The sequence below is a fragment of the Anthonomus grandis genome, chromosome 4, assembly GCF_022605725.1.
Source record: "Anthonomus grandis grandis chromosome 4, icAntGran1.3, whole genome shotgun sequence".
Classification (NCBI taxonomy): Eukaryota; Metazoa; Arthropoda; class Insecta; order Coleoptera; family Curculionidae; genus Anthonomus; species Anthonomus grandis.
Window position 1 is genome coordinate 20,143,395 of NC_065549.1, and position 22,575 is coordinate 20,165,969.

General features: G+C 30.6%; 1 long non-coding RNA gene across 2 annotated transcripts; it reads left to right on the plus strand.

The window, feature by feature from the left end:
- The first annotated feature begins 1,365 nt into the window (after positions 1-1,365).
- Positions 1,366-21,585, plus strand: LOC126735600 (uncharacterized). 2 transcript variants are annotated; one of them, XR_007660470.1, is made up of 3 exons: positions 1,366-1,581; positions 18,790-18,994; positions 21,223-21,585. It is a non-coding gene; the product is annotated as an uncharacterized LOC126735600 (long non-coding RNA). The 2 variants fall into 2 exon arrangements; XR_007660469.1 differs by lacking the exon at positions 1,366-1,581 and adding an exon at positions 5,606-5,823.
- The last annotated feature ends 990 nt before the right edge of the window (positions 21,586-22,575 follow it).

A 22,575-nucleotide genomic window follows, 5' to 3' on the forward strand; every position in this document is an offset into this window, starting at 1 on the left:
TCAAATGGGTCAAGAAATGAAGAGTACATCCTATTCCTTCTATCTGCCAGAGTTTTAGTCTCTTCTAGTGCATCGACGACTTTTCTTTGCACAATATTGTTTAATCTTGCTATTTGAATATTCTTTTTTTTTTTTTCAATAAACAACAAGAAAACACTACAAAAAAACTTAACCAACTCACAAATTAAGAAAAAAAACAAAGCTAGTTTAAAATCAAAACAAGACAAGCGGCAGAATCGCACACGAACTTTGAAATTCGAATGGTATATACCCATTCGAGACACCGCATGCGAAAATGTTCGCATACGAAGCGGTCGAAAATACGAATATCGATTTTTCGTGCGAAATCCTCTAATTTCGTATACGAATCAAAGTCGAATGGTTTCAAAAATACGGCCCCTGGACTCTGATGAGTAGAAATGTGGGAATCTTCCAACCTAACTACGGTGGAGCCTAGACACGCCGTGTATTTGTTTATTACTAATAAACAAATAGACATGTTACTGACGCAAAAAAAGATAATCCAGCAATGTATATTAAAAAGTATTCTGAAAAATAGTTGATAGCCTAATAGTAATATCATTCGGAATGTTACCCCTTTCGTATATCTTCAACTGCTTGTATTCTCATCAATAGTCCCAATTCTCTACTTCTTAAACACTTTAAAACACTTCTTTAAAACCTATGCTCTTTTCAATTATTCTTCCATCTAATATTTCGATGTCAGAAGTCAGGTCTTAACCTAATAGTTTATTATTGGTTTGGTTATATTTTGTACCCGGGGGTCTCTCTTAATTATGTTTAAATAAATTGAGTTTTGACATACTGATTTTTTTGTACAAAATTTGATCATCGCTTATAAATTTAATAGAAAATCTTTTTTGCCAGTTGCCTTACAAAATGGTGGATGTGCATCATCTTGGAAAAAAATGAATGGAAAGAGGGCTCTGGCGATATGGAATTTTTAATGTATAATTAAGTACTTTGGGATTCAATTGAGTAAATTGCGTCTTATTTTTGTATTTTTTTAAGTTAATAAGAAAGAGATCACTTAATTAATACTATTATCTTAATCAAATTTCTCTTAATTTTATATTGACTACATATAAAAAGTTCTGGCCTCTTACTTGGTTGTTGCGCCAGTCGGCATTATAATTATACTCTACGGTACCTTTTCCAAAAAGTCTTATTTACATACGATTTTAAATTTTAAATTATTTTAAGTCTTAATTATATGTATTTGCCAAAATATTTTATTATTGATTCTAAAAAAAATTATCAAGCAACATAATCCGATATAGATAAGGGACGGTTTTCTATTCTTTTTGATAGTATTGATAATAAAAAAATGAGATCATTTCGCCACAGTACTTTTAATATAAGAGATTTTTATAAGTGTGGGAAGAGATTTTTATTATAATACTTTTTAAAATGGTTTCAACAAAAAATATTTTTTTGGCCACACAATGTATTTTCCAATATTTTCTACTTGTGTTTATAACATGTACTATATGGTTGATGGCGTACTCATATAGCTGGAATTCCTTTCATACATGGCATATATTCCTTTCTACAATTGGGGTAAGTTTTAGTTTTATTTGCAGCTATTACGCTCACCATTAGAATAGCTTAATAATTTAAATAGCTTAACTAATAATAATCAGCAAACATTTTTTTTGTTTTTCTTTTTTTATGAAAGTGATTTCCGAAACTATAGCAGATACAAAAAAAAGTTTAATTGGGCAGAGTATTAGAGTTTTATGAGTACTTTTTAAAATCAATTTAGTTTTGTAAAATTTGACACCTTTCAAAAGACATTTTTAGATAACTTATTTATGGCAGATTCTTGAAATTCCTCTAACTAGCATCACAAGAATAACACTTACGTGTTATTCTTAAGTTGATACAAAATTGATGTTGCCATAACAAGTGATCTAAAGTTTTCTATTTTTTAAATTTTATAAATCGACACCATTTTAATATTACTATTCCATATAACTTTGAATTATTCGTTTTCTTGCAGGATTAATATTAACGAAGCTAGGGGCATTTTAAAAAATCATCAACTTCAAAAAACTTAGTTTTTTGAACTCTGTTAATTGACAGTAATTGTCAAATTCTGGAAAACTAATATTAACTTAAAATAGTACGTCTACGTGCACAACTATAAATCGGTGCTGAAAATTTTTTTTGTATTTGCGATCCTTGTACTATACATAAAAAAAACATTACCGCCCTGTAGTCTGTATACAGTGTGGCTCAAATTGCGTGTACATGTATGGGTATCTTGGAAACTATAAGAGATAGAAAATTGGTTAAATGGAGAAAGTTGTAGGGCATTTAGTTACTAATTCAGTGCCGCTTTTAGAACGATTTTATCTTTCTCCGATTTTGAAATATTTGGAAAAAATCAAAAAGTTGCATTTCTGAAAAAGGGCTGTATTTTTTTTATTTCAACGTATTTTTAAAATCTGTAAAAACATTAATAGGACAACTTTTTAAGGACATCGCATACCTGAATTCAGTTTTTGTTTTTGATGTTTCGGTTCTGAGATTCTATCCTCAACTTCTACTTTTCTTATGGCGGCCATTTTGTTTTTTTGCTAAATTAAAAAGATCTTTTTTTTGATGAAAATGAAACACTCTATGAAAATATTTTATGTTTACTTCAAAAAACTAAATAGTTTATTTTTCGCTGAGTTGGCCATGACTTTTATTGGCATTTTGTCGTACACACAGTTATAATTTCTAAATAAAACAATTAACTACTTGTAACAATAATATTAAATTAAACTATTCAAAATCACGGCCATTTTTGTTAAAACATTTTTCACATTTCTTTGGAACACTTCTAGTTACCTTGCGCAGGGCGTTTCTATTTATATTATTTAAGACATTCCGAACCCTGTCCTCTAGTTGTTCGAGAGTCAATAGGTTCAAACTCGTAAACTTCATTTTTAACATATCCTCAAAGATAAAAATTCAGGGGTCTAATATCTGGAGACCTAGCTGGCCAATTTACAGCACTGCGGTTCGCGATAAGTTTATTGTTAAATGCTTGTGTTAACAAGTTTTGAACGTCCCGAGTATTATGTGCGAAACACCCGTCCTGTTGAAACCACACATCACTCCGTATTTGTTCTTCAGGTATTATAGCTCTTACGGCAGGTAATATCTGCTCTTCCAAAAGATTTAAATATCTTTGACTTGTTAGTGTTTGGTTATAAATAAAGGGCCCAATAAGGTGATTATCTAAAAACAATTACAGCATTTTACTTGAAAATAATTTTGCGGAGTGGGTAATTAACTTACCGTACATACCACACCATACATTAATTCCAAATCTTACTTGTAGCCTACTTTCAGCCACTTGAGGATTCTAGTAGCCCAAAAATTACGATTATGCCTGTAGAATACTCCGCAGTTGCTAAAAAACGTATCGTCGGTCCAAATAATTTTCCTGCTGAAATTAGGTATTTCTGGACATTGCCTTACAAACCAGTTTGAAAATTCAAATCGTCTTGGGTAGTCTGTTTCTATCACTTAAACCTCGAACAATAGTAGGCTTATATAGACGATATTTATTTTTTTTAAGGACTCTTTGAACGGTATTCCATGGTATATTTATATCAGATGCAGCTTTTCGGGTCAATGTTTTCGGGTTCGCATTAAAATGGTCTAAAATGTTTTCATCGCGAGCTTCATTGCCCCTTTGATAATTTTCTGGCGTTGGTATTTCAAAACTTCCATGAGTTCTAAGGTTCTTGACATCCCTAGCGAATAGTCTTGGACCTGGGTGTTGTCTCTCAGGATACAGTTCCAAATATCTGGCGATTGCAAGATTTTCATTCCTAATACATGTAATATAACATTCCAATATGTCAAATGTTTCTTCACTGGTATATCGCATGACCATTGTCGGAAATTAAAAATTTAAAGAAAACCCACTAAATACAAACAAAAACAACTAGATACGAAAAAACTATTTAACACGAACAAGAATAAAAAATTTACAAGATTAGAACTACTAAACAACATAAAAAGTTAAATCAAATAAATAATATTTTGCAGAATTGTCAGTAAATGACGCTAAATCAGGAAACAGTAATAATTGTTTATGCGACAAATGGCCTCCGTAGAGATGGCCTCCGCATTTATGGCCAACTCCGCGAAAAATGAACTTTGTAACTTTTTGACATAAGAATCAAATATTTTCATAAAGTGTTATACATTAGCTTAAAGGAAAAAAAGGATCTTTTTAATTCAGCAAAAAAACAAAATGGTCGCCATAAGAAAAATAGAAGTTAAGGATGGAATCTCAGAACCGAAACGTCGAAAACAAAAACTGAATTCACGTATGCATTGTCCTTAAAAAGTTGTCCTAATAATGTTTTTACAGATTTTAAAAATATGTTGAAATAAAAAAAATCAGCCCTTTTTCAAAAATGCAACTTTTTTATTTTTTCCAAATATTTCAAAATCGAACAAAGATGTGCCTTCTGAAAGCGGCACTAAATTGGTAACTAAATGCCGTACAATTTTCCCCATTTAACCAACTTTCTATCTCTTATAGTTTCCAAGATATCCATACATGTACACCCAATTTGGGCCACACTGTATACCGACTGTTAAAAGGGCCCAGACCCTCTAAATAATCCGTGAACTCGCTCTTTTATCAAAAAGTATACCCAATAAAAATTATAGATCTCTTTCAGATCTACATTAGGAAGATAACTTTGCATATACAGGAGGCATCACATCAGTAGTAGAGACCAAATTTACCTCTTTTTTTACCTTTTAAATGGAATGCTATATTTTTTATGCATTATCTGATTCTACGCAAAATTTTAACTTCATCTAACATATGTTATACCTAAAGCGTAAAAATAATTATGAAAGCTTATGATAAATAAAACATGCAAATAACCCATAAAAATAGAAATGATACAAAAAAGTATTTAAATAATAAACCTATTTAATTGAATGTTGAAAATGACCTGAACCCCTTGAACGGTTTGACAATGTGCCAAATTGTAGTAATAAGCATTTGCTAAGCTTAAGTTCACATATCGGGAGTTATAAATTAAAATTTTGCTCTAATTTTATCTTGTAATACGTTAATATTTTTCAGCTTTGTCGCATAAATTGCTAATTACTTTCTAGATCATGGATACTTACCGTTGCGGTTGATAATAAAACTCTTGAATCGTTGATTGCGTGATTAACTGAAACACTGGTGCTTTGATTTTTCAGTTTCCGAAGTTGTTTCGTCACAATAAATCATTGTGTTGCCTTTTGAACAAACTTTGTAACTTCAAGCAATACATTCAATATATAAATGATTTGCTCTTAGGTAATTTAAGCATAGCTTGAGTTTTTTGATTTCTTCGATTCGTGATTCTATAGGTAATTCTAACATTTTGTCGCAGCGATAAATATGATATTTGCCTTTGCAAAAGAGACAATTAGATTTATATTTTTACTATAAAGAAGTGTGCTCTTTTTTATCAGGTTTTTTAAGTTGGAAATTAGATCCGATATAGATAAGGGACGGTTTTCTATTCTTTTTGATAGTATTGATAATAAAAAAATGAGATCATTTCGCCACAGTACTTTTAATATAAGAGATTTTTATAAGTGTGGGAAGAGATTTTTATTATAATACTTTTTAAAATGGTTTCAACAAAAAATATTTTTTTGGCCACACAATGTATTTTCCAATATTTTCTACTTGTGTTTATAACATGTACTATATGGTTGATGGCGTACTCATATAGCTGGAATTCCTTTCATACATGGCATATATTCCTTTCTACAATTGGGGTAAGTTTTAGTTTTATTTGCAGCTATTACGCTCACCATTAGAATAGCTTAATAATTTAAATAGCTTAACTAATAATAATCAGCAAACATTTTTTTTGTTTTTCTTTTTTTATGAAAGTGATTTCCGAAACTATAGCAGATACAAAAAAAAGTTTAATTGGGCAGAGTATTAGAGTTTTATGAGTACTTTTTAAAATCAATTTAGTTTTGTAAAATTTGACACCTTTCAAAAGACATTTTTAGATAACTTATTTATGGCAGATTCTTGAAATTCCTCTAACTAGCATCACAAGAATAACACTTACGTGTTATTCTTAAGTTGATACAAAATTGATGTTGCCATAACAAGTGATCTAAAGTTTTCTATTTTTTAAATTTTATAAATCGACACCATTTTAATATTACTATTCCATATAACTTTGAATTATTCGTTTTCTTGCAGGATTAATATTAACGAAGCTAGGGGCATTTTAAAAAATCATCAACTTCAAAAAACTTAGTTTTTTGAACTCTGTTAATTGACAGTAATTGTCAAATTCTGGAAAACTAATATTAACTTAAAATAGTACGTCTACGTGCACAACTATAAATCGGTGCTGAAAATTTTTTTTGTATTTGCGATCCTTGTACTATACATAAAAAAAACATTACCGCCCTGTAGTCTGTATACAGTGTGGCTCAAATTGCGTGTACATGTATGGGTATCTTGGAAACTATAAGAGATAGAAAATTGGTTAAATGGAGAAAGTTGTAGGGCATTTAGTTACTAATTCAGTGCCGCTTTTAGAACGATTTTATCTTTCTCCGATTTTGAAATATTTGGAAAAAATCAAAAAGTTGCATTTCTGAAAAAGGGCTGTATTTTTTTTATTTCAACGTATTTTTAAAATCTGTAAAAACATTAATAGGACAACTTTTTAAGGACATCGCATACCTGAATTCAGTTTTTGTTTTTGATGTTTCGGTTCTGAGATTCTATCCTCAACTTCTACTTTTCTTATGGCGGCCATTTTGTTTTTTTGCTAAATTAAAAAGATCTTTTTTTTGATGAAAATGAAACACTCTATGAAAATATTTTATGTTTACTTCAAAAAACTAAATAGTTTATTTTTCGCTGAGTTGGCCATGACTTTTATTGGCATTTTGTCGTACACACAGTTATAATTTCTAAATAAAACAATTAACTACTTGTAACAATAATATTAAATTAAACTATTCAAAATCACGGCCATTTTTGTTAAAACATTTTTCACATTTCTTTGGAACACTTCTAGTTACCTTGCGCAGGGCGTTTCTATTTATATTATTTAAGACATTCCGAACCCTGTCCTCTAGTTGTTCGAGAGTCAATAGGTTCAAACTCGTAAACTTCATTTTTAACATATCCTCAAAGATAAAAATTCAGGGGTCTAATATCTGGAGACCTAGCTGGCCAATTTACAGCACTGCGGTTCGCGATAAGTTTATTGTTAAATGCTTGTGTTAACAAGTTTTGAACGTCCCGAGTATTATGTGCGAAACACCCGTCCTGTTGAAACCACACATCACTCCGTATTTGTTCTTCAGGTATTATAGCTCTTACGGCAGGTAATATCTGCTCTTCCAAAAGATTTAAATATCTTTGACTTGTTAGTGTTTGGTTATAAATAAAGGGCCCAATAAGGTGATTATCTAAAAACAATTACAGCATTTTACTTGAAAATAATTTTGCGGAGTGGGTAATTAACTTACCGTACATACCACACCATACATTAATTCCAAATCTTACTTGTAGCCTACTTTCAGCCACTTGAGGATTCTAGTAGCCCAAAAATTACGATTATGCCTGTAGAATACTCCGCAGTTGCTAAAAAACGTATCGTCGGTCCAAATAATTTTCCTGCTGAAATTAGGTATTTCTGGACATTGCCTTACAAACCAGTTTGAAAATTCAAATCGTCTTGGGTAGTCTGTTTCTATCACTTAAACCTCGAACAATAGTAGGCTTATATAGACGATATTTATTTTTTTTAAGGACTCTTTGAACGGTATTCCATGGTATATTTATATCAGATGCAGCTTTTCGGGTCAATGTTTTCGGGTTCGCATTAAAATGGTCTAAAATGTTTTCATCGCGAGCTTCATTGCCCCTTTGATAATTTTCTGGCGTTGGTATTTCAAAACTTCCATGAGTTCTAAGGTTCTTGACATCCCTAGCGAATAGTCTTGGACCTGGGTGTTGTCTCTCAGGATACAGTTCCAAATATCTGGCGATTGCAAGATTTTCATTCCTAATACATGTAATATAACATTCCAATATGTCAAATGTTTCTTCACTGGTATATCGCATGACCATTGTCGGAAATTAAAAATTTAAAGAAAACCCACTAAATACAAACAAAAACAACTAGATACGAAAAAACTATTTAACACGAACAAGAATAAAAAATTTACAAGATTAGAACTACTAAACAACATAAAAAGTTAAATCAAATAAATAATATTTTGCAGAATTGTCAGTAAATGACGCTAAATCAGGAAACAGTAATAATTGTTTATGCGACAAATGGCCTCCGTAGAGATGGCCTCCGCATTTATGGCCAACTCCGCGAAAAATGAACTTTGTAACTTTTTGACATAAGAATCAAATATTTTCATAAAGTGTTATACATTAGCTTAAAGGAAAAAAAGGATCTTTTTAATTCAGCAAAAAAACAAAATGGTCGCCATAAGAAAAATAGAAGTTAAGGATGGAATCTCAGAACCGAAACGTCGAAAACAAAAACTGAATTCACGTATGCATTGTCCTTAAAAAGTTGTCCTAATAATGTTTTTACAGATTTTAAAAATATGTTGAAATAAAAAAAATCAGCCCTTTTTCAAAAATGCAACTTTTTTATTTTTTCCAAATATTTCAAAATCGAACAAAGATGTGCCTTCTGAAAGCGGCACTAAATTGGTAACTAAATGCCGTACAATTTTCCCCATTTAACCAACTTTCTATCTCTTATAGTTTCCAAGATATCCATACATGTACACCCAATTTGGGCCACACTGTATACCGACTGTTAAAAGGGCCCAGACCCTCTAAATAATCCGTGAACTCGCTCTTTTATCAAAAAGTATACCCAATAAAAATTATAGATCTCTTTCAGATCTACATTAGGAAGATAACTTTGCATATACAGGAGGCATCACATCAGTAGTAGAGACCAAATTTACCTCTTTTTTTACCTTTTAAATGGAATGCTATATTTTTTATGCATTATCTGATTCTACGCAAAATTTTAACTTCATCTAACATATGTTATACCTAAAGCGTAAAAATAATTATGAAAGCTTATGATAAATAAAACATGCAAATAACCCATAAAAATAGAAATGATACAAAAAAGTATTTAAATAATAAACCTATTTAATTGAATGTTGAAAATGACCTGAACCCCTTGAACGGTTTGACAATGTGCCAAATTGTAGTAATAAGCATTTGCTAAGCTTAAGTTCACATATCGGGAGTTATAAATTAAAATTTTGCTCTAATTTTATCTTGTAATACGTTAATATTTTTCAGCTTTGTCGCATAAATTGCTAATTACTTTCTAGATCATGGATACTTACCGTTGCGGTTGATAATAAAACTCTTGAATCGTTGATTGCGTGATTAACTGAAACACTGGTGCTTTGATTTTTCAGTTTCCGAAGTTGTTTCGTCACAATAAATCATTGTGTTGCCTTTTGAACAAACTTTGTAACTTCAAGCAATACATTCAATATATAAATGATTTGCTCTTAGGTAATTTAAGCATAGCTTGAGTTTTTTGATTTCTTCGATTCGTGATTCTATAGGTAATTCTAACATTTTGTCGCAGCGATAAATATGATATTTGCCTTTGCAAAAGAGACAATTAGATTTATATTTTTACTATAAAGAAGTGTGCTCTTTTTTATCAGGTTTTTTAAGTTGGAAATTAGAGGTTTTGGTAAATTTACAACGATCGGAAATAAAATTCATTAGGTTGTTTAGTTTTGGAACGATTTTCTGCGCGATAACAAATTCCTCCCAAAGCGATATTGCTCTAAAATCTAATTTTGTTATTAATAAATTAATTATCAATACTGGTTCATCCCGTAATTTCAACGCCCTATAACGTTTCTGAAAATCATCCAATAAATTTGTAAGAGGATATTTATCTTTCAAAATCGTAGATAAATCAAATAAAGCCTTAACTTGATTCTTCATTGTTAAGTTTTTATTTTCATATCGTTTGACTAACAAATTCCACGCGACATCATAATTTTTTCTGAGTTATTTCCAGCGATTCCAAGATATTCTTTGCATCACCCTGTAAAGAGCTTATTAATAAATATTAAAAAACTTTATCAATAGATTGCTCTTCGTGATTAAGTCTTTGAAATGAACCCATTTATCATACTTTAAGGTACCTTTAATAACTTTCTGTTTCCTCTTTCATCATCATCGTGACGATCAACTGGTGTCTCGTCATTATTCATGATAAATATTAAAGTAATAAAATAAATAAAGGTTTAAATATGATTTAAAGATTTAGATTTACGACATTATGCGATATACGATATAATATTACTGTGACCACTCTACACTACACATGGCAAAGCAGTGAACAACAAACGATAATAAGCTAGGAAATGAAACAGATAAACTTTGTTTCTTCAAATTCGATTTTTCTTTTTGAGTCACATTATATCCACAGGATTTTACACCATGCGTCCAAAGGACCATTAAATGGGAACGATTATTTGCTTCGTTGATTAATACTCGATTTATATTAGAAGAAATATTGATTTATTTTCTTTATCGATTACAAACGATACTACTTTTTTTGGGATGTGATACACAGAGATGAATCTTCCTCCCAGTTAGGCGGGCATACGTAGTGTCACAGAAAACAAAGGAGAAGTTCTTTAGTAAGTATTCTGTGCGTAGGGTCGCCGCCTCTTCCTCCTTTCATGACAAGGCTTATATTATATTAGATGTTCTGATTAGGAGGTCACTTAATTTCACCGGTCCCGCTTGTTGCGACTCAGCACAACCAATAAATATGTACCTTAAAACGTGTTGCTACTCAGGACAACCAGTGGATATTTAAAAGACTTTGATGGATTGTTGACTTTTAAGCACGTGAATGTGTAAAGCGCAGCGTCAAGTTTGACATATATCATGACATTACTGGATGTATTATTAAAGCCATATTTTAGCAAGTAGGCGCTTTACTCGGTTGGGTTGCCTTACGATATCTTAAGCGTTACGTCATCATATGGTTGCGCTCGACTGACGTAATGTCTGATAGCTTTCAGAGTCTAAACTCTAAATATTAGCTATAGCTTTCATCGGTATTGAATTCGTTTTGAAGACTGACCTAAACCACCAAAACACCCATTTGTCTAAGTTTCCAAAACGTTTTGAGCCTAAGTCCGATCTCATACATTTTTAAGATAAGATTAGATCGTAACAAAATACAAATTAATGTCGCCGTGAAAACGTTTATAAAGGGCAGACTTTTACCCAAGAGGAAGTAAGATAAACAAAAAAGTTACTGGCGTAAACATAACCTCACTCATATTTTTTTCCACAGAAATCAAAAATCGATTTAAAATAATATTCGTGCAGCCTCATCTTTACGTTCTTCACTGTATTTTTTACAAATCTATTCCCTCTTTTTATAACTCTTTTTTCTGCATTTTTATTTGGTTTGAATGTCTTAACTGTCTCATATACATTAATATGAAATAAATTAAAACTAATACTAAGAAATATTAGCGGTCTCGGGAGACCGCTAACAAACGCTTAAAGCGCCTTATACGGTGACGTCATGAATGATCTTTTGAATGCGCCTTTAAGACAAGTCATGAATGAATGACTTGTCTTAAAGGCGCTTATAGGCACTTACTCGCTAAAATATGGCTTAAATTAGGAAACAGACTTCCTACATTACAGTAAAAAATAAAAATTTTACTACCATACATATTTCGGATATATAATTTCTGGGCGTTTACCTTTTAATAAAAAGGAGAAACTTTCATATTATACCTCTTTAGCTGTATCTACACATTCCTGAATAAATAATTTATCTTTAAATAATATTCAAACAAATATTTTTTTAGTTTTCATAATAAACAATTCATAAATTTAATTAAGTTAAAACGGATTTAAATATATTCATTGAAAAATTCTGGAAAGTAGAAGAAGTTCCTAAAAACTCTCTGCTCTCCCCACAAGAAGACTTTGTTAAAAGCTATTTTTAAACAAACCATAAAAATTTTACCCTGGGGTAGATTTCAAGTCAATTTATCCTTTATTACACCTAGTGAGCATAAAAGATTAGGTAATTCATTTTATTCAGCTGGTAAAAGGTTCTTAAATTTAAAATCTAGGCGAATAAAAATTCAAATATTTATAAACAGTATAAAGATTTTATAAACGAATATATTTCATGCTAATATGTCCCTATAAATTTATGTAATAAAAATGCTGATCTTAAATATTTTCTTCTACATCACTGTTTTATACGAGATGATAGTATTACCACAAAGGGTAGTTTTTAACGGCTCAATGAAGACATTCACCTTAATAATATAATGTTAAAGGGTTATACAAAACAACCTGAACTTTTTGACATTTTATTAAAAATTAGAATATTTAAATGGTTTTTCACTGCTGATATTCAAAAAATATTTAGATATGATAAATCCAGAACACAAATTCTTTTTAAATATTTGATAGCGTGATTCCCCTGATGAAGATATCAAATGTATAGCATTACAAACTATCTCACATGGGACAAATTGTGCCTAATTTAGAAGAATAGAATAGAATATCAAATAGAATTATCAAATTTACGTAAGGATACTCTACTTCTTGCCTCTGCGGCTTTAGTTAAAGCATGTTATGCTGATGACATTTTGTATGGAACCTATGATAAAGATACATTACCATTGGCTCAAAAACAGCTTACATTCCTACTTAATAAAGCAGGCATCACTTTACATAAATGTTGTTCCATTCCCTTTAAAAACCGAAGTAATAACTCCTCCTGAATAAAGAAAAACTGCGCATCTTGTTTAACAAAAGGATTTAGATTTTTACAATTTATTAGTTAAAGGACTTTCACATAATTGCAATAAAAAAGGTGATAAAACCGGATGCTCTTCAAGTGTAAATAAATTGCAAAAAGCTGAAGAAAGAATTATTTACATAGATCAAAAAATTTTATTTAAACGAGAAATTTCTGAAATTAACTTGAATAAAAGCTTCTCAAATAAATGTATTTTAAGTCTTAATCTTCGTTAAAAAAATTCTAATACCTAACCCTTATGACCAGGAGTTTTCAATACTCTTACTCTCTAAAAATATTATAGTTCAGATGTTGATAAAAATGTATCATGTTAGATTATGCCATACCCTATGAAATATTTGTCTAAAGCACTGACGGTTTGCGAGAAGTAAAACGTATTATACATATGACGTTGACCTGCTTTATGTTTAATTCTTAATCGGCATCCCAAATTATGTCAGATCTTCCTAAAGAACGTCTTCAAGCCTTTTTTCCATTTTGAACTTTTGCAATATGTTATGTAGGTCCTTACTTAATAAAAGTTTCTTCATTGCGCAAGGCTCCTCTTATTAAATGTTATATTAATATTGTAATTTATAAGTAGGCGTGAAATTCCAAAAACGATTTTCAGTGATAATGCTAAAAATTTTCCAGGCTCAAAAAATCAGCTGAAAGGACTTCATGACTTTTTAAGGTCTCGGGCCATCTTCAAGGCTATAATTCTTGCTTTCTCGTTCCCCCCATTATGGTGGTGTTTGGTAGACTGCGATAAAAAGCGTAAAATATCATTTAATCCGTTTAATGGGCATTTAAAAATTTACAATTGAAGAGTTTATAACTGTACTCTCTCAGATTAAGGCAGTACTTAGTTCTCGGTTTTTAGGTGCTATATCGTGTAACCCCACTGACATTTTAACTTTAACCCCCAAATATTTTTTAATCGGTAGAACCACCACTTCTTTCCCAGAAAGGGATGTTAGTCACATTTTAGAAAATCATCTAGCCTTATGGCAAAAAGTTTTGCAAATTAAATAGTTATTTTGGAAAACGTGGACTACTCTGATTATTTCAATTGACTGCAGAACAGACCTACGTGGAGAGTCATTTGTGATAACATTAAAGTGAATGATTGAGTATGATGAAGTATTGTTGAAAGGTGGTAATAGTCCTCCCTTATATTGGCCATTAGTCAGAGTCACTGAAGTTTTATATCGTTAAGACAAGAATGTTAGAATAGTTAAAGTTCGAACTAACGAGTTTAGATACTAAACGTATATCAAAAATTTGTCCTTTGCCTAGTAATTTACATAATATTGTTTGATTATCCTTGTATTATCTTACTTTATATCCTGTATTTTAAGACTAGATTAGAAAAAAATGTCATTTAATTTTAAATATCGTTGCATGCTATATAACGTTTCTTTTTGTATAACTTAGAAGTAAATAAGTTACTTCAACGCGGGGGAGTTATTGCGGCTCAGCGCAACCAGTAAATATATATAAATTTAATTTAATATTTTACCTTAAAACGTATTGCTACTTAAGACAACCAGTGAATATGTATCTTAAAAGACTTGATGGATTGTTGACTTTTAAGCACGTGAATGTGAAAAGTACAGCGTCAAGTCTGACATATAAGCACTGGCATTATAGAATGGACCGGCCGTCCCACTATATCGGTTCCGTCGCAGTGCAATATATTTGTGTATTGTGTCGCAGTGTGTGAAAGAGGGAGAGCATGTAGAGGATGGAGCTAATTTAGGCAAATTTTTATTCCCCCATATTATTTCTCTTGGTAGACATTTAAAAAATGAAGAGATTTGGGAAATGATATTAGAGGATAATCAATATTGATTAAAAATGTAATAAGAAATTGTTTGTTGAGAAGATAGAAAGTGTTTAGATAGAGAGTGAAAGATTTAATTTATTCGTAATAATTATTTTAACCAATATTTTATGAAGAATTAAAAACAGAAATTATTTAATTCTTATAAATTGTGTCTTATAATTCCATACTGGGTAATTTGAAAAATATTGACATTAAAAATTCTTTACTATTTTTTTAAACTTAGGACTATTTGTTGTTTTATCTAATAACTACAGGTTTCTTTAACAAAGCATTGTTCTAATTGTTAGTGTTTCTCAGCTATCTTTCAATATCATTTTTTGCATAAAAACTTAGATAAGAATAATCTTAAATTAATGAATAAAATAGAGTTTTGATTTTTTTCATAGGTGTTATAATTTTTTGGTTTGATGGAATTGTTATATAAAGTCTAATGATGGTATGTGAGATCTTTTTCCACGAACTTATAAATATACCTGGACTGCTAATGCATATGGCCACGATACCCAAAAATGACCACTGCATGGTGGCCGCCATTTTTATAGTGGTTGTGTCCTTTTGATATTGGTCACTCTGAATATTTTCAGTGTTGCCAACAACAAATATATTAAATACCGGTAATGAAGTTGACGACGCTGACGTTTGACGCGTGACCTGTCACGAAAATTTTTTTTTCATTGACAATGTTTTTAAATTATTATTGGAATCAGCGTTGTGCTTGCTATTACAATTGTACTAGATCTATTACAATTGGACATTGGCTATTACGCTATTACTAGAATAGCTAAAATCCGAATAATCTATTACATATTCACAAGCATTGGTTTAATCAATACAACCCAAGAACACAACAATCCCAATAAGCTAGTAAACCAATATTTAATAAATACGACTTAAACATTTTGATTTATGGGCTCTCAGAGTAGTGCGAGAACTCTCTATTCGATAAATTCAGGTGAGATTACGCGGGGAATCACGGAGGTATCCTGTTTCTTTTAATAATTTCTTTTGTTTACGACAGCAGTTGTGACGCTGCAAGAGACTATTTGTTTGTGTAACACTACGACCAAGTGTTTCATCTTTTGGTTTTATATATTATACAATAATTATATTAGTAAAGTACGAGACCAGCTAGAAAAAATGGATATCTGATAAACTCCTGGGTAAAAAACGAAAAGTTTTCTATTTGGTTAACTAGAAACCCAAATAAAAAAGATGAATCTTTCTGTAAAATATGCTTAAAAGCAATTTCGGGTGGAATTGCTCGGTAAGAATTAAAATTGAGAATGGCACGTCAAGTGGAATGTACGAAGCTAATTCAAATTTTTCGACGAAAACAAAATTCCTCGCAAAAATCTATTTGGCTGCCACATACAATCTTTCTTAAAGACTCAAGACCGTTTCAAACAAGGTGGACAGGATCCTGGAACAATGGGCAGCTTTATAGTTATTTTTTATTAACGAGGCATTGGTAGAAAATATTAAAAAGGCCAAAAATATATTAAATGCTTGAAACAATCACACTTTTAAACTGTATTTCTCTTTTTTATCGTATATTTTAGATATTGTTAATAAAATGAACCTAGAATTTTAATCTGAAGGTTTTAAAATGCTTGTTTTGCTAAATAGGATTACAACTTTGTAAAAAACTATTCTTTGGAACTTTATGAATCATACCTACATTAATGAAAGACCGTTAAATCAAGTTTCTTTTTATCCAGAAAATTATTTACCGCTGGATGCAATCCATGTACTATAGTATTTCACTAGAAAACCACATCCCTGATCCAATTTAAAACATCTTAAATAAGTTTTTAGGTGGAGCTATGTTTTGAAATAAAAAAAAGATTTAAGTTTGATGACCCAGTATCAGAGAACCTTCTATTCAAAAAATCAAAACCAAAAAATCAATCCTAAAAACTGACAAACTTTTTAATCTAGTACAATCTAATACATTTTTGGGAACAATTCTAGTACATTAGCTTTACGTCAAAAGCTATATATTTTTTTGTCTATATATTTATTTGTCTATATATTTGTGTTCTGTGGTCAAAAGCACAACAATGATTGGAATTCTAAAATCACGACTCGATATGACTGATTTTAAATAACATTGTCAATTGTGAGTATAGCGGATTGCCTAGTTTTTGGCGATTTGTAAACGATGCTTGGGTATATCGTCTGCAACAGGCGATGAAGCTTCCTCCTTATTTAATACGTGGATAATGTATCATCTAAACGTATTTGGTTCACTGTTTTTCAAAACCGAATTATTACGAAATGTCTGTCTGTGTTATTTATGATAGAATAATACATAGAGTTGTTTATTTTTACTATATAAACCCTTGATAATTACAAACCCTCATAAAATCATCTATATTTTGATTTTTACAGATGGTTGTACCCATTAATGTGGAAACACTGTACATAGAAGGAAAGTAAAGGTCGTAATAGTAAAAATAGAAAGAAAATAAAAGTGTTTTAAGAATTTGTTAAGTAAATACAGGCAAAAATTTAAATAAAGATCATCATTTTCATGGCATTAGGATTTATAAGATTCAAGATTATCAGAATAATAAAAGAAATATTTTAAAGTGCATGCATCTATCTCAAGTTAGTTGAAACTTTGTGTTATAGAAAAATCTATTGGGAAAAAAATGTAGCACGAGTGCGGAACCAGTGAAAATTTACAAACCATTGGTGTAATTAGTGCAGACGAACAATAGCCAATTTTTAAATTTTCAAAATTAGCCTTGGCTAAATCCAAAAACCATTGGCAATGCAACAGTGCGGTTTTTTACCTGAACCGACCAGTGTCGGTGCCTCCCGAGTGCCACAATTCTTTTTCCAATGGATTTCGCTATTAGTCGCCCTATGAATTTTAAGCTCTCTCTCTCGACCTCTCTGTTTTCCATTAGCCGATACACAAAAAGTGTGATGTCTCCTCCAGGTTTTTTGTTATATTTTATGTATAAAGTGTTTTAAAAAGTGTTTTTGTTGTAGGCTCCACTAAGTGTTATAAAATAAAGTACTTATAACATCCGACACTATCTATTATTTTCCTAAGGTTATAGGTTGAACCAAGCAAATGTGCTACAGTCAAATCCCCTATAAAAAGCAAGAGGGTCTTTACTCAGAGCAGTTAAGCGCTGCGGTATGTTGGAACAAGCGTCTTGTTAAAAATAGACCGTTCTCAGGACTAAATCAGGGAAGATTTGAATAGCAGGATGAACTTGGTTTTGCAGCAACTCAACTATTTTTGAATTGGAAATTTCTGTGCTCATTTTCCCGAGAACATGCGTTTCCCATGTAATGGAAAAGAAGATTCATCTGAAAATAGAATATTTGCTTTTACCATGATGGTTTCACAAAATTCAATTTTTCGCTGGTTCTCCAAAAATATCTCCTGAGTTTTGGAACATTTTTTTTTCATACTGATAACAGTTTCTCACTCATTCCCTGTTCCTCTCCAACCCTTCTTCTTCCAGGCGTTCTTGCTCCTCCACCCTTTCGTTAGGTCTATCAATGATGAAGGTGTTAACAGCCATAAGTTGAGAAAAGAATAATAGCGCTTTAATAAGCAAATACCTATCAGACGACCGAAAGCGGTCGGTCATCGACGAGATGAAGCGGTCTTGGATTTTAGACAATGCGTAATCTTCAATTCCCCAACCTGTATAAATAGAAAACAAAGCCTTTTGTTCCCAACTATTTTGTATTTTTAAATTTGGAATTGTACTATTTTATTGGAACAGTATAATATTATTAAATTTAATGCTTTGTTAATATTATTATTTTTATTATTATTATTATTTACAACTATTAAAAAAATTGAAGTAGTTTCCTTATTTAACCAGAACGCCTAATATTCTAGAATTCTTTTATTTAACTCACTAATAGGCATTACTTTTCATAAATTACTTTTTAATAAAATAGCATAAAATGTATAACTTGTAACCAACATATTTAACTCAAAAAACATTTTAACTAGCGTCTTTAGTCTAACAAGTTATTTCACTATCTGCTTAAAAAATTTTATCATTATTTTAGTTTGCATTGCTGATGGGAGAAGCTATAGCAATACTGAATCCAGCTTATGCAGATATATTAAACATAGAGAAAACTAAAAGAAATGGTCTGCATGGACTTTTGATGGCCTGTGCTACAATCAGTATTATTATTGGAGTCTCTTTGAAAATTCATGATAAAACACGAAATAATAGAGCCCACTTTACCTCAACGCATGGTATATTAGGTAAGACAGTTCTCTCATTAATTCAAATTTTAAAAGTTCGCCAAAAAATATAAATTATATATAGAGGATGTCTTTAAAAGGTGGGTACAAAATCCTAGGACATATTCCAGAGTCGACTTAAAGCAACGTACCTACCTTAGTCCAAAGTTATTTCGTTTCTTAGTTATAGGATGTTAAACTTCGAACATTGAAAAACTAGAATTAGTGAACAACAATTTTGTTTCACTCCAACATTTGCATAGGGGCGAGGGGGTGTTTTGGATACAGACATATTCATCGATTCTCTGTTGTTAAGCATTTTCAACCGAAGAAATTTTTAGCCATATATCAACACATATAATAATGTTAATTTAACTTATTGGTGTTAGATTTCACAAGTAAATATCGATACTGTCATAACATCATATCAAGGTAGAACTTATTAGGAAATCTATAATTATTATAAAATATTTAATTTCCATTCAAATGCTTTTTATTAAATAGGTACCTTTACTCTAATGAAGTATGTTAAAAAAACTCATAGAGTTCATAAATGGTAATATTACTTATATTTAAAGCATAATATATTATTAATAAATATTTATCATATGCATTTTTTTGACGACGTTACTGGTAAAGATTTTTTGTGTAGGTGGAGTCAACAATGCGATGGAGCGACGTTGCGATGTTGCCTTTTTCTCTAATATACGTTACCTGCATTCATTTAACTTTGAATATTGACTTCTTTATGGACTATCTGTCTTATTTTATTAAAAAATTAGTTCATATTTTATTAAAAGGGAACAGTAGTTTTATGTTGTGCCTGTCAAAATAAGTGATAAATTGTTATGATATTGTTTTTTGCCATTTTTACATAAGCACTTGGCATCAGAGATGTTGCCAGCAAACAAACTGCCCACAGATAGACGGCAATGCTGATTCTAGCCTTTCAATGTTCTAGGGTGTTAAATTTAGGTGTTAATTTTGTTAGAAACTGTTTTCAGCGTTTTTTATTCAGTTTTTCGTTTAAAACTACACAAACCTTACACCATAAGACACTAAAATTGGTGACTAACGAAATACCAAATAATATAATTTACTTAATTTTATAATTATAAGTACATCTTTCCAGCAGCGTAACAAAAACTTCGAAAAGTCTTCCGACAACATGTTGTTTTTAACTTCCAATCTTAAATAGAAGGCTAAAAAGTTTTGGATCTCACTCCTTAGTATATAAAAATCTCCTTAAGTGTAGTACTTATTGGTACCTCCTTGGGATACTTAAAAAAGTCTTATACACAAATATAAGCACTGACTTTGCGTATATTTGCTATATTTTTTCTGGTTGACTTACGCTAGTGAGGTACTTCCAAAAGATATCTTTAAGGAGTTTTTAAAGTTTTACTATACCGTATCTAATGACTGATTAAGTCAAAGATGTATACAAAATTTGGAAATTATAGGTAGTCATATATTAAATTATCTTCTTTTTATATCAATTTTTAAATTTATACTTTCTAAACGTTTTCCTATTCCTATTTAATATTTCGATCGATGAGCATACGCGAAGTTTCAGGATTTCTCTTTTAACATATGGATATATTCAGTACATCTATTAATTTTATTTTGATTTATTAATTTTTACTGTAAACTAAATCTTTTCGAACCGCTGACGAACTTTTGAAAAATCTAACCGCTTCAACTATAATAATGATCTTTGACCCTGCCCAACGTTGCTTTATTTCAATTAGGTAATATTTTATTAGATTCCAACATAGTTATTGTATCGTTGTCTAATATATATAAGTAGAATATTGTGCGATAGTAATAATATAACTAATATTTAAAGGAACTATATACTTCGGAAACAATCAGAAATTATATTAGCTATTTTCATTGAGACCAAACTGCCAGGCCTTGATCCGATAAAATAAATTGTTGAAAGAGCTTGAAAACCCCAAAAAAGTTAGAGAAAATTGAAAAGAAAAACTTGTAAATTTAAAAAATAAAATTTTCCGTGTTGCATTAGTTATCTGCCCTCATTCCAATCATTTGTTAAAAAGCATATTGAAACTCGCAAGTTTAGAGTATCTATATTGAGCCAACCAGTTTAAGCCAAAACTTTTATAGTTTGTATTTGGAGCGGGTTCATTCTCAGAATTTAATCATTTAATATTTTTTATTTTTCATAAACATTGAATCATTTTAAATAACTGTCAAATACCTTAATGGATCATACTTTTTTGTAGGTTTTACGGCATTCATCCTAACAATCGTCTCAGTCGTCACGGGAGAATTAGTTCATTTTGGAAAAAATTTGTACAATGCCTGTGGAATCAAACCAAAATTTATATCAAGCTGCCACATCTTTTTAGGAATATTTGGTTACGTTATTGGTATAGTAAGCTTGTGCTACGGTTTAAATAACTACTTCTCTTTGGTAGATACGCATACCAAAACAGCTTTTATTGTTATTGTAGCCATAAGTGCTTTCATTAATATTTTATCTTCTTTAAAACGTTTACTTAGGGTATGAGATTTTATTGTAATTGTAGTATTTATAGGTATTAAAACATGTGTAAAATATTAACTCAATAAAAGTTTTTTTTAAAGATTGGAATCTATATTTATGTAGCCAAGTGATAGACCAACCCAATACATATGCAAAAAAGTAAAAAAATAAATATATACGACGTATATTTGATTAACAGGGTTCAAGATTCTTAAATCATTTTCAGTTGAATCCAACATCTCATTTAAAAAGCTTTGATAGCAAGCAGAAGTTACGGTTTCAAGATGTTTAAAAAGAAATGGAAATAAACCGTTTAAACCCCGATTTTTATACACGTTACAACCAAACCATATTCTAATTGACAAAATAATATTTACTGATGAGGCGACTCTTTTTAAAGAACACAATTGTGAGTCGACTAGGCCATTTCTAAGATACAGGGTGTTTTTTACGGAAACTTTTGAATACCCTCCCCACCACTTAATTTTCAGAGATAAAGCAAAAACTGTCAAACAAAAAAGTTGGTTCTTTTATAGTATCCCTGATGATGTTATATGTCCGAAACATGTAGGATTAGTATGTTAAATAAATTAAGTAGTGGATGGCCGAAGTATCTTTAGTTACCCATTAATTACTTTAAGTATTATGGCCCCTTTAAAACTATCCTTTATCCTGCCCTGTCCACTCTACTGGTTATGTTGTATGTAGGTATTCATAGCTTTATAATATATTCTTGTCATTTTAAAAGGATAGCGAAGTGGTATAATTAAAATTAGGATTTTCATAACTTTGTAACATATCCTGCTATGTAATTGGATGTGGACCTGTTAAGCAGTGTAATAAAATAAATAAATTATACTTATTTTCCAATATTAGAGATACAATAGTATTTACAGGGATGCGATAATCAATCGAATAAATTTGATAGTTTATAAAATACGAATCTTAAATAAATAGTAAAGGTCTCATCCAGGAACTGCAATGGGATCAATTTTGGTACATCAAAACACAAATACCACTTACCTGAGAAGTTTTCACCGTACCCACTACTAAATTTAAATAATAAACCTACATAAAATAATCACAGAAA